This window comes from Lycium barbarum, chromosome 11, assembly GCF_019175385.1.
Source record: "Lycium barbarum isolate Lr01 chromosome 11, ASM1917538v2, whole genome shotgun sequence".
NCBI classification, from domain to species: Eukaryota; Viridiplantae; Streptophyta; class Magnoliopsida; order Solanales; family Solanaceae; genus Lycium; species Lycium barbarum.
In genome coordinates this window covers 54,879,938-54,889,975 of record NC_083347.1, presented here as the reverse complement: position 1 = coordinate 54,889,975, position 10,038 = coordinate 54,879,938, and the positions used below count along the sequence as shown (strand labels likewise).

At 44.1% G+C, this 10,038-nt stretch overlaps 1 pseudogene; it reads left to right on the top strand.

Annotated features, from left to right (window-relative positions):
• The first annotated feature begins 2,341 nt into the window (after window positions 1-2,341).
• On the top strand, window positions 2,342-8,190 carry LOC132619844 (uncharacterized; annotated as a pseudogene).
• Window positions 8,191-10,038: the final 1,848 nt, after the last annotated feature.

Genomic DNA, 10,038 nt, shown 5'->3' with positions numbered 1-10,038 from the left:
CATATAGAGACCGCTAGTCGTCCTCACATCTAGCGTGGAGGATATTTGCTGACAGATTTTGGGGTGAGCTCTTTCTCATGCCAGGCCGCCCGAAGATCTTCTACTTATGATGTCTTCTCTTATTCTGGACATTATGGACATTTATTAGATAGATTTCAGTTCTTAGACGTGTCTTTAGCTTAGAGTCATGTACGATGACTTTCAAATTTTTTGGGAATTTGTAATAGTTAGACTTCCGCACTTGTTTTAGTATTTTATGACATGACTTACCTAGTTTATTTGACGCGTGAATGAGTATAATCGTTGACCTATTTAATATAAAATCAGACTTGAATGAATAGAGATCTTTTGTGTTGGTTCGCCCGCTAGGATTTAGTTGGGTGCCAGTCATGGCGGGTTGGGTCGTGAAAAAGTTGGTATCAACGTGCTAGGTTCGTTGATCGCATCGTACCAGGACATGTCTAGCAGAGTCTTTTAGATCGGTACGGAGACGTCTGTACTTATCTTCGAGAGGCTACCGGACACTAGGAAAACTCCCTTTTCTTTCTTCTTTCGTGCTACTTGATTCCAATTGGTATCTGCTGATTCAAATTGGTATCTGACTATCCTTCATTCTCTCGTAGATGGCGAGAACACGTGCGGCAGCAGTTAGAGGTAGAGGTGGAGGTAGAGGGGCTGCCCCACCTGGGGGTGGCGTCCCATTGGTTGACCCCGTTCCTCCAGTGGTCCCTAACGAGGTAGCGGGAGTTGCAGCCGCGCCTGCCAAGCCAGCAGCAGTACCAGTTCCACCAGGAGCTGCAGCTGCTCAGGGTGTACCAGACGCGATAGCACAAGTGTTGAATCTGTTGCGTGGGTTAGCACAGACCGGAGCTATACCAGTGGGTCCAGCAGGTAGGGGTGCAAGGGCAGCGGCTCTAGATCCGAACAGAGCACAAGCTCCGGGGGTTCAACACACAGCAGCGGTAGCGCCTCGCTTGGATGAGGTTCCGGGTTTTGAGTCCTTCCCGAGGCCTATTGCAGGGCCAGTGATGACTGGTGAAGAGCATGATCTGTTTTGGAGGTTCACAAAAATGAAGCCTCCTGTGTTTTATGGTACTGAGTCGGAGGACGCATATGAGTTCATCATCGACTGTCATGAGCGGCTCCATAAGATGGGGGCTGTGGATAAGTATAGGGTAGAGTTTGTAGCGTTCCAGTTCTTGGGTGATGCCAAGCTTTGGTGGAGGGCTTATGTGGAGCGTAAGCCAGCTGGGTCTCCTCTGTTGACTTGGGTCCAGTTTTACTCGGTGTTTTTGGACAAGTACGTCCCGCATACTCTGAGGGACCGAAGGAAAGATGAGTTTGCTACTATTGATCAGGGGAACTCGTCGATTGCTGTGTATGGGTCTTGTTTTCACTCCTTATCCCGATATGCTATTCAGTTGCTTCCCACTGAGGGGGAGAGGATACGGCAGTTTGTGAAGGGGTTGAACAGTGGACTTCAGTTATCGGCTCTTCAGCTTGTAGCCACTGGGGCTTCGTTTCAGAAGGTAGTGGAGCACATCTATACTATTGAGAGTATTAAGCAGGAGAGTCAGGCGAAGCATGTAGAGAAGAAGGCCCGTAAAGGTGGGATGTTCAGCAACACTTTCTCAAGGGGTTAGAGTTCACAGGTTTATTCAGGGCGTCCAGTTCAGTCCGCGATGCAGGTGTCAGCTGGGGGCCCATCAGGGGAAAATTATCAGGCTTCCGGTCAGCATGGGGGCTACACTGCTTCATCGGCATATGTTCAGCGGCCTACGCTGGACCGTGCTAGCTTCGAGTGTGGTGAGATAGGGCAAGAGATATTGCCCCAGACTTAGTCAGAGTGGGCAGGGGACTCAATATCAGGCTCCTCAAGCTCCATATGCACCAGATCGAGGGGGTAAGGATCGCGCACCGGCAGGGCGGGGCGGTCATACCGCGGGTAGGGTTGGTGTCCAGCCTAACCGAGGCGGTTCTCAGGCCGGTAGAGGTAGACAGCAGCCCGGCAGGGGCGGGCCTCAGACTAGTAACGGTAGTCACGGGGGTACGCAAGCAACAGGGGGCGCAGTCATTTGTACGCCTTCCCAGGTAGACCCGAGGCTGAGGCCTCCGATGCAGTTATCATAGGTACTATCTCCGTTTATGACCGTATGGCTTCTGTTTTGTTTGATCCGGGTTCTAACATTTCCTACGTATCTACCTATTTTGTTGTGCGTCTAGATATGATGTGTGATACTCTTGATACCCTATTTTTGTGTCTACTCCTGTTGGGGATTCTGTGGTAGGGGATAGCGTCTACTCTGCGTGTGCAATTTCTTTTATGGGGTATAGTACTTGGGCAGATTTGATGATTTTAGACATGGTAGATTTCGATGTTATTTTGGGTATGAGTTGGTTATCCCCGCATTATGCTATACTTGATTGCCACTCTAATACTGTTACACTAGCCATGCTCGGGGCACCTAGACTCGAGTGGAAGGGTAATTTTAGTCCCCTCCCTAAGAAAGTAATATCCTTTATTCGTGCTAGGAAGCTGGTAGAGAAGGGGTGTTTAGCTTACCTGGCACATATCCGTGATACCAGTGCAGATACTCCATCCCTTGAGATGGTTCCAGTGGTATGCGAGTTTGCGGATGTGTTCCCTACAGATTTGCCTGGTCTGCCACCAGATCGTGATATCAACTTCAAGATTGACTTAGACCCAGGGACTCGTCTTATCTCTATTCCACCTTATAGGATGGCACTAGCAGAACTCAGGGACTGAAAGAGCAGTTGCAAGATCTTCTGAGTAAGGGGTTTATTCGCCCGAGTGCCTCTCCGTGGGGTGCTCCTATGTTGTTTGTTAAGAAGAAGGATGGGTCTATGCGTATGTGTATTGATTACCGACGGCTGAATAAGGTGACTGTCCGAAACAAGTGTCCCATCGCCCATATTGATGACTTGTTTGATCAGTTACAGGGAGCATCAATGTTCTCGAAAATTGACCTAAGGTCGGTCAGGGTACCATCGGTTGAAGATTCGGGCGGAGGATGTTCCTAAAACTGCTTTTCGAATATATATATATATATAGGCACTATGAATTCCTGGTTATGTCGTTTGGGCTTACAAATGCCCCAGCTGCGTTCATGGACTTGATGAACAGTGTGTTCAAGCCCTACCTAGACTCATTCGTTATAGTGTTCATTGATGATATCCTGGTGTACTCTAGGAGTAAGGAAGAGCATGAGACACATTTGAGAATTGCTCTTGGAGTGTTACGGGAGAAGAAATTGTATGCTAAATTCTCCAAGTGTGAATTTTGGTTGTCTTCTGTGTCTTTTTTGGGGCATGTGATTTCGAAGGAGGGTATTATGGTGGATCCTCAGAAAATTCAGGCAGTCAAGGAATGGGCTAGGCCCACACCAGTGACCGAGATCCGTAGTTTTGTGGGTCCGGCTAGCTACTATCATCGGTTTGTGAAAGGGTTTGCTTCTATTGCTTCTCATATGACCCGTTTGACTCAGAAGGAGGTACCGTTTTAGTGGTCCGACGAGTGTGAGGAGAGCTTTCAAAAGCTCAAAACATTGTTAACTACCACACCGATTCTGGCATTGCTCGTTGAGGGCAAGGATTTTGTTGTTTATTGTGATGCTTCACGTTCTGGTTTGTTTGCTATTTTGATACAGTAAAAGAAGGTGATTGCTTATGCTTCTCGGCAGTTAAAGGTGCACGAGAAGAACTATCCTACTCATGATCTAGAGTTGGCAGCGGTGGTGTTTGCGTTAAAAATCTGGAGGCACTACTTGTATGGTGTCCATTGTGATGTGTACACAGACCATCGCAGTTTGCAACATATGTTCACTCAGAAGGATCTCAACTCTCGACAGCGGAGGTGGATGGAACTGCTGAAGGATTATGACATCACCATTTTGTATCACCCTAGTAAGGCTAATGTGGTAGCTGATGCATTGAGCCGGAAGTCAGCTAGTATGGGGAGTCTGGCTAGTTTAATTTTTTCTGAGTGTACATTGGCTAGAGAGGTGCAGACTCTGGCTAACAGTTTTATGAGGCTAGATATCTCTAACCTAGGCAAGTTGTTGGCCTGTGTTGAGGCTCGGTCATCATTTTTAGAGCAGATGAAGGCTAAGCAGTTCGAAGATACTAAGCTATGTAAAATACGAGATAAGGTGTTGCGTGGTGAGGCCAAGGAGGTCGTGATTGATGAGAAGGGCGTGCTGCGAATCAAAGGGTGAGTATGTGTACCACGTGTGGGCGACTTGATTAAGACCATTCTGACAGAGGCTCATAGTTCGAGGTATTCTATCCACCCTGGTGTCACTAAGATGTATTGTGATTTGAGGCAACATTACTGGTGGACTAGGATGAAGCGGGATATTGGGGAGTTCGTCGCGCAGTGCCTAAATTACCAACAGGTGAAGTATGAACATCAGAAACGTAGGGGTACATTGCAGAGAATGCCCATTCCAAAATGGAAGTAGGAAAGAATAGCCATAGATTTCGTAGTGGGTCTTCCAAAGACGTTAGGGAAGTTTGACTCCATCTAGATTATGGTTGATAGGTTGACTAAGTCTGCCACTTTATTTCGGTGAAGATAACTTATGATGCAGAGAAGTTGGCTAAGGTTTACATTCGGGAGGTACTTAGACTCCACGGGGTTCCTATCTCCATCGTGTCCGACAGGGGCACCACGTTCACATCCAGGTTTTGGGAGTGTTTGCATAAGGAGTTGGGTACGAGGTTAGATCTTAGCACCGCCTTCCATCCTCAGACTGACGGGCAGTCTGAGCGGACTATTCAGGTTCTGGAGGATATGTTTCGTGCATGCATGATAGATTTCGGTGGGCATTGGGATCAGTTCTTGCCCTTAGCCGAATTTTCCTATAATAATAGCTATCACTCGAGTACTGATATGGCTCCATTTGAGGTGTTGTATGGGAGGAGGTGTAGGTCTTCTATTGGGTGGTTCGATGCATTTAAGGTGAGGCCTTGGGGACTGATCTTCTGAGAGAGTCCCTAGAGAAGGTAAAGGTGATTCAAGCCAAGCTGTTGGCAGCGTAGAATAGGCAGAAAGAGTATGCAGACCGCAAGGTCCGAGATCTTGAGTTTGAGGAAGGGGAGAAAGTGCTATTGAAGGTCTCACCTATGAAGGGTGTGATGAGGTTTGGGAAAAAGGGCAAGCTTAGCCCGAGGTTCATTGGTCCGTTTGAGATTCTCAAACATGTGGGGGAGGTGGCTTACAAGTTGGCTTTACCTCCGGGGTTATCGGGCGTCCATCCGGTGTTCCATGTGTCGATGTTGAAGAGGTACCATGGTGATGGTTCCTATATCATTCGTTGGGATTTGGTGTTGTTAGATGAAAATTTGTCATATGAGAAAGAGCCCATTGCTATCTTAGACAGGGATGTTCGCAAGTTGAGGTCCAAGGAAATAGCCTCTGTAAAAGTTCAGTGGAAGAATCGACCAGTGGAAGAAGCCACTTGGGAAACAGAGGCGGATATGCGTAGTAAATACCCTCAGCTTTTCGCCGAATCAGGTAACTCCTCCCTAGGTTCTCATCCTTATCCGTTCGGGGACGAACGGTGCCTTAATTGGTATCTGGTGTAACAACCCTTCCGCTCGTTATGAAAATTTAGGACTCCATTGGGAATTCTGAGGCCGCGAGCAGATTCGTAGGGCGTCTTATTGTATGTATGCATGTTTCATATTGTGTTTTGAGGCCTTGGATAAAATGTGGGTGCTAGGGGGAAAAAATGGACAGAAACCGACCTCACTGCTCAAATTGGACCCCTGCAGCGGTGGGATTACCGCTATAGCAGTGACTGGACCGCTGCAAGCGACCAACTATTTCTTTGGTGGCCGCTGTGGCGGAAGATGGACCGCTATGGCGGTACTGCTATAGCAGTGAACCGACCGCCATAGCGGTCAGGCGGGAAAGTTGGGGACCGATATAGCGGTCACTTGACCGCTGCAGCGGCGTAGCGACCGCTGCAGCGGTCGATGGGAGGCAGTAACTGGGTTTTAGATGCCTTAGTTTTATTTTCTCATTCATAACACCCCAACACACTTCCCAACAAACACTTAGAGAGAATTTTCAAGCTAGGGCAAGATAATCTTGTGAGGTAAGTTCCATTGCTTTCATTCTATCATTCCTTTCCCCTTCATTATTGTAATCATCCCCATAGGTCTTTAATGGTGAAATTGAATTAGAAACCCTAGAATATTAATGAAACTTCTAAACTTGATGGGTTATGATTATTATCGCTTAGTTATCATCTAAATGTGTTGGTTAGTTGCTATTTGTCATAAATTGAACATTTAGAGACATAAACTAAGTGATTGGAGAACTAGGGTTCTATAAAAATGGTGTCTTGCCATGGAAAACTGTTTGTTATGGGAATATAGATAGAATGTTGTTATAAAGTGATGAGTAATAATTACTAAGGGTCTAGATAGGTTGTTTGTCACCTAGAAAATCATCCACCCCTTGGAATGGGGTAAGGGAAGGGTATTCTTGCGTTGGAACTTGTGATTGAGTATTATGACTCATTGATCCTTCTATTTCTAGACTTTGAGCGTTCTGAGGCCTTGAGGAAAGGAAAGGCTGTAGCAGAGTGACTTGCATTGTTCCAACTCTGCTTTGAGGTAGGTTACGGTTTACTTGAGTTAGACTTTGGTTAGTTGAATGTATGTTTGTGATTTCATTAGGAGAAAGCATGTCTAGTATTCATTACATGATATTGTGTGGTTAAGCTCGTATGTGTTTGTGATTGAATGTTGTGTAGGCTTCATGCCATTATTCGTGTGTGATTTAATCTGCAGTGGTTGTATTGTGATGAGAAGTTAATATAGTCTTCTCGAGAGTATTGTGACACGGAAGATGAGGTGAATATGGATATTGAGAAGGTATGACAAGGCACATATGTGGCCTAGATTATGGGCTCGTGATCCGAGGCTAGTTTCGAAAACGAGAGGTTTATTGTTAAATCCCTCGTCCGAGGTTCGTTTCGAAGCAAATGTTGTGCTCGGGTCCGAGGAGTGTTCCGGAACGAGTGGTACATGGACACCATGGGTCCCCTGCAGGTCATGACTACTGAGCTATGACATCAGCTAGCATGTGTGTACAGCGAGTAGGGGTATAGTGTACTTTTATCTCCGCTGTAGTTAACGTGTTTGTGATTCTTGGAAATTCGGTGATTTGTTGTGTTCGTCTGTGGTTGTCTTGTTGTGATGTATTGATATTCGTGTACGATTGACTGGCTTGTTTATTTTTGTGATTTCATAAGATATGCATGATACTAATCTTAGTCGGCCTATGATGCTTACCGGTACATAGTGTTTGTACTGATACTACCTTGCTGCATTCTTTGAGTGCAGATTTTCATATAGAGACCGCTAGTCGTCCTCACATCTAGCGTGGAGGATATTTGCTGACAGATTTTGGGGTGAGCTCTTTCTCATGTCAGGCCGCCCGAAGATCTTCTACTTATGATGTCTTCTCTTATTCTGGACATTATGGACATTTATTAGATAGATTTCAGTTCTTAGACGTGTCTTTAGCTTACAGTCCTGTACGATGACTTTCAAATTTTTTGGGAATTTGTAATAGTTAGACTTCCGCACTTGTTTTAGTATTTTATGACATGACTTACCTAGTTTATTTGACGCGTGAATGAGTATAATCGTTGACCTGTTTAATATAAAATCAGACTTGAATGAATAGAGATCTTTTGTGTTGGTTCGCCCACTAGGATTTAGTTGGGTGCCAGTCATAGCAGGTTGGGTCGTGACATAGCTGAACCATTTCTTGTCTCCTACTATATATCCTTTTCAATCACATCTCTAGCTTCTAACATTTTTTTCCATAACTGTGAGCCTCCTCTCCACTACACTAGAGATGGGATCTATCTCTTACAATACTTATTCCACATATATGTAGACCACAATGTGCATGTGGTTCTAAACCTCCACCATAGCTTAGCAAATAGAGCATTAGAGATATCAAATAAAGATCCAAAGCCCAGGCCTCCTTCATTTTTCGGAACACACACTTTTAACCAAGCTGACCAATTTCTACTCTTCCCTTCTTCTTTATTACTCCAGAAAAATCTTGCAAAGATTTTGTGTAACTCATTCAAAGTGTATTTTGTAGGTGCCATGGCTGATAACAAATACAGAGGCATACTTTGAAGTACACTAGTGATTAACACTGCCTTACCACCAAAAGAAAGGAGCCTGCCCTTCCAGTTTGACAGCTTGTTCTTAACCTTCTTGATCAACTTATTGAAGTATACTTTCTTCTTTCTAGTATGGAATATTGGACAGCCTAACTACATAAATAGGAAGACACCTCTGGTGAAACCTGTAGTCTGCTCCACCTCTTGGCACAAAGCAACTGAGACTTTCTGGTGCATGTAAAAACAACTCTTATTTCTATGAATCTTCTATCCTGAAACATCTTCATACTTCCTCAAGACTGTCATGATCATTTCTACTGACACCTTATTTGCTAAAGCAAAGATAATGGTATCATCTAAATATGCAAGATGGTTCAAATTGGCACTCCATTTAGGCATACCATACCTCTTGTATTGTTCATGATCAAATAAAGAGTTAAGAGCTCTTGATAGCACTTCTGCAGCTAGAACACACAATGCAGGTGATAAAGAATCACCTTGTTTCACTCCTTTAGTTGAGGGACAAAAACCATGAGACTGGCCATTTAACAACACTGAGTACCAATTGTTAGCTAGTAACCTCCATATCTGATCCACAAATGCTCCATCAAATGCCATCTTCTCCAGAACTTTGGTTAAAAACTGTCGTGACACTCTATCATAAGCTTTAGCCATGTCTAACTTTATAATCACATTAGGTTTGCCTCTTTTTCTGATATCTGTGACAATTTCTTGGGTGAGTAGAACATTCTCTATGATACTTCTATTCTTCACAAAACCAGACTGGTTGGGAGAAATCAACTCATGCAAGATCTTGTCTAACCTCCCATGCACAACTCTAGAAATAACTTTATTGATAAAGTTACTCAAACTTATAGGCCTCAAATCTGTGAACTGCTGAACCACATCGTTCTTAGGAAGTAGCACCAGATTTGTGTGTGTAACAAACTTTGGAAGGGTATGACCATCATAGAATGCCTTCACTACTTTATAAACATCCATCCTAACTATATTCCAGCAAGACTGATAAAAACTACCTGATAATCCATATGGACCACAAGCACTCTCACCTTTTAACTCAAAAGCTGCCTTTTTAACTTCATCTTCTGTGGGAAGAGCACACAACATTTCATTGTATTCATCAGTAACTAATCTGGGCACAATATTTATCATTGAGAAGTCTGAATTACAAGCTTCTTGAGTAAACTGATCTTGAAAAAAATGCACTGCACCTTGAGCAATTCCTTCCTCATTCTCAAGCCATACTCCATCAGCATCCTGGATTCTCTTCACTTGTAGCCTTTTTCTTCTACCATTGACAATACTATGGAAAACCTTTGTGTTTCTATCACACTCAGCAAACCAGGTACAACCAGATTTGTGTTTCCAAAATTCTTCCTCAAAATGTAAGTATTTCTTCATTTCTGCTTGTGCTAGTTGCAGGATGCATCTATTCTCCACTATTGGTTCATACTCAAACAACTGTTCTTTCACCTTCACAATATCCTCCCTTATGATGAGTTGTTTGAAAATGTCACCAAAAGCCACCTTACTCCAAGCTGATAATGCCCCTTTAACTTGTTTAATCTTCTTCTTGAAATTTAGAAAAGGATTACCTCCACTGTCCCCAGGCTAATTGACTTTAACAATATCCTGAAAATCTTCATGATCAATCCAAAACTTAAGAAACCAGAAAGGCTTTATAAAGTTTGGAACATCAATACCCAAAGTAATAAATAATGAAGCATGGCCAGAACCTGTCCTAGACAAGTGTTCCACCTCAATGTTTCCAGACTAATTCTGCATATGTGAGTTGACTACAATCCTATCCAATCTCTCAAATATACAGTCATTTCTAGCC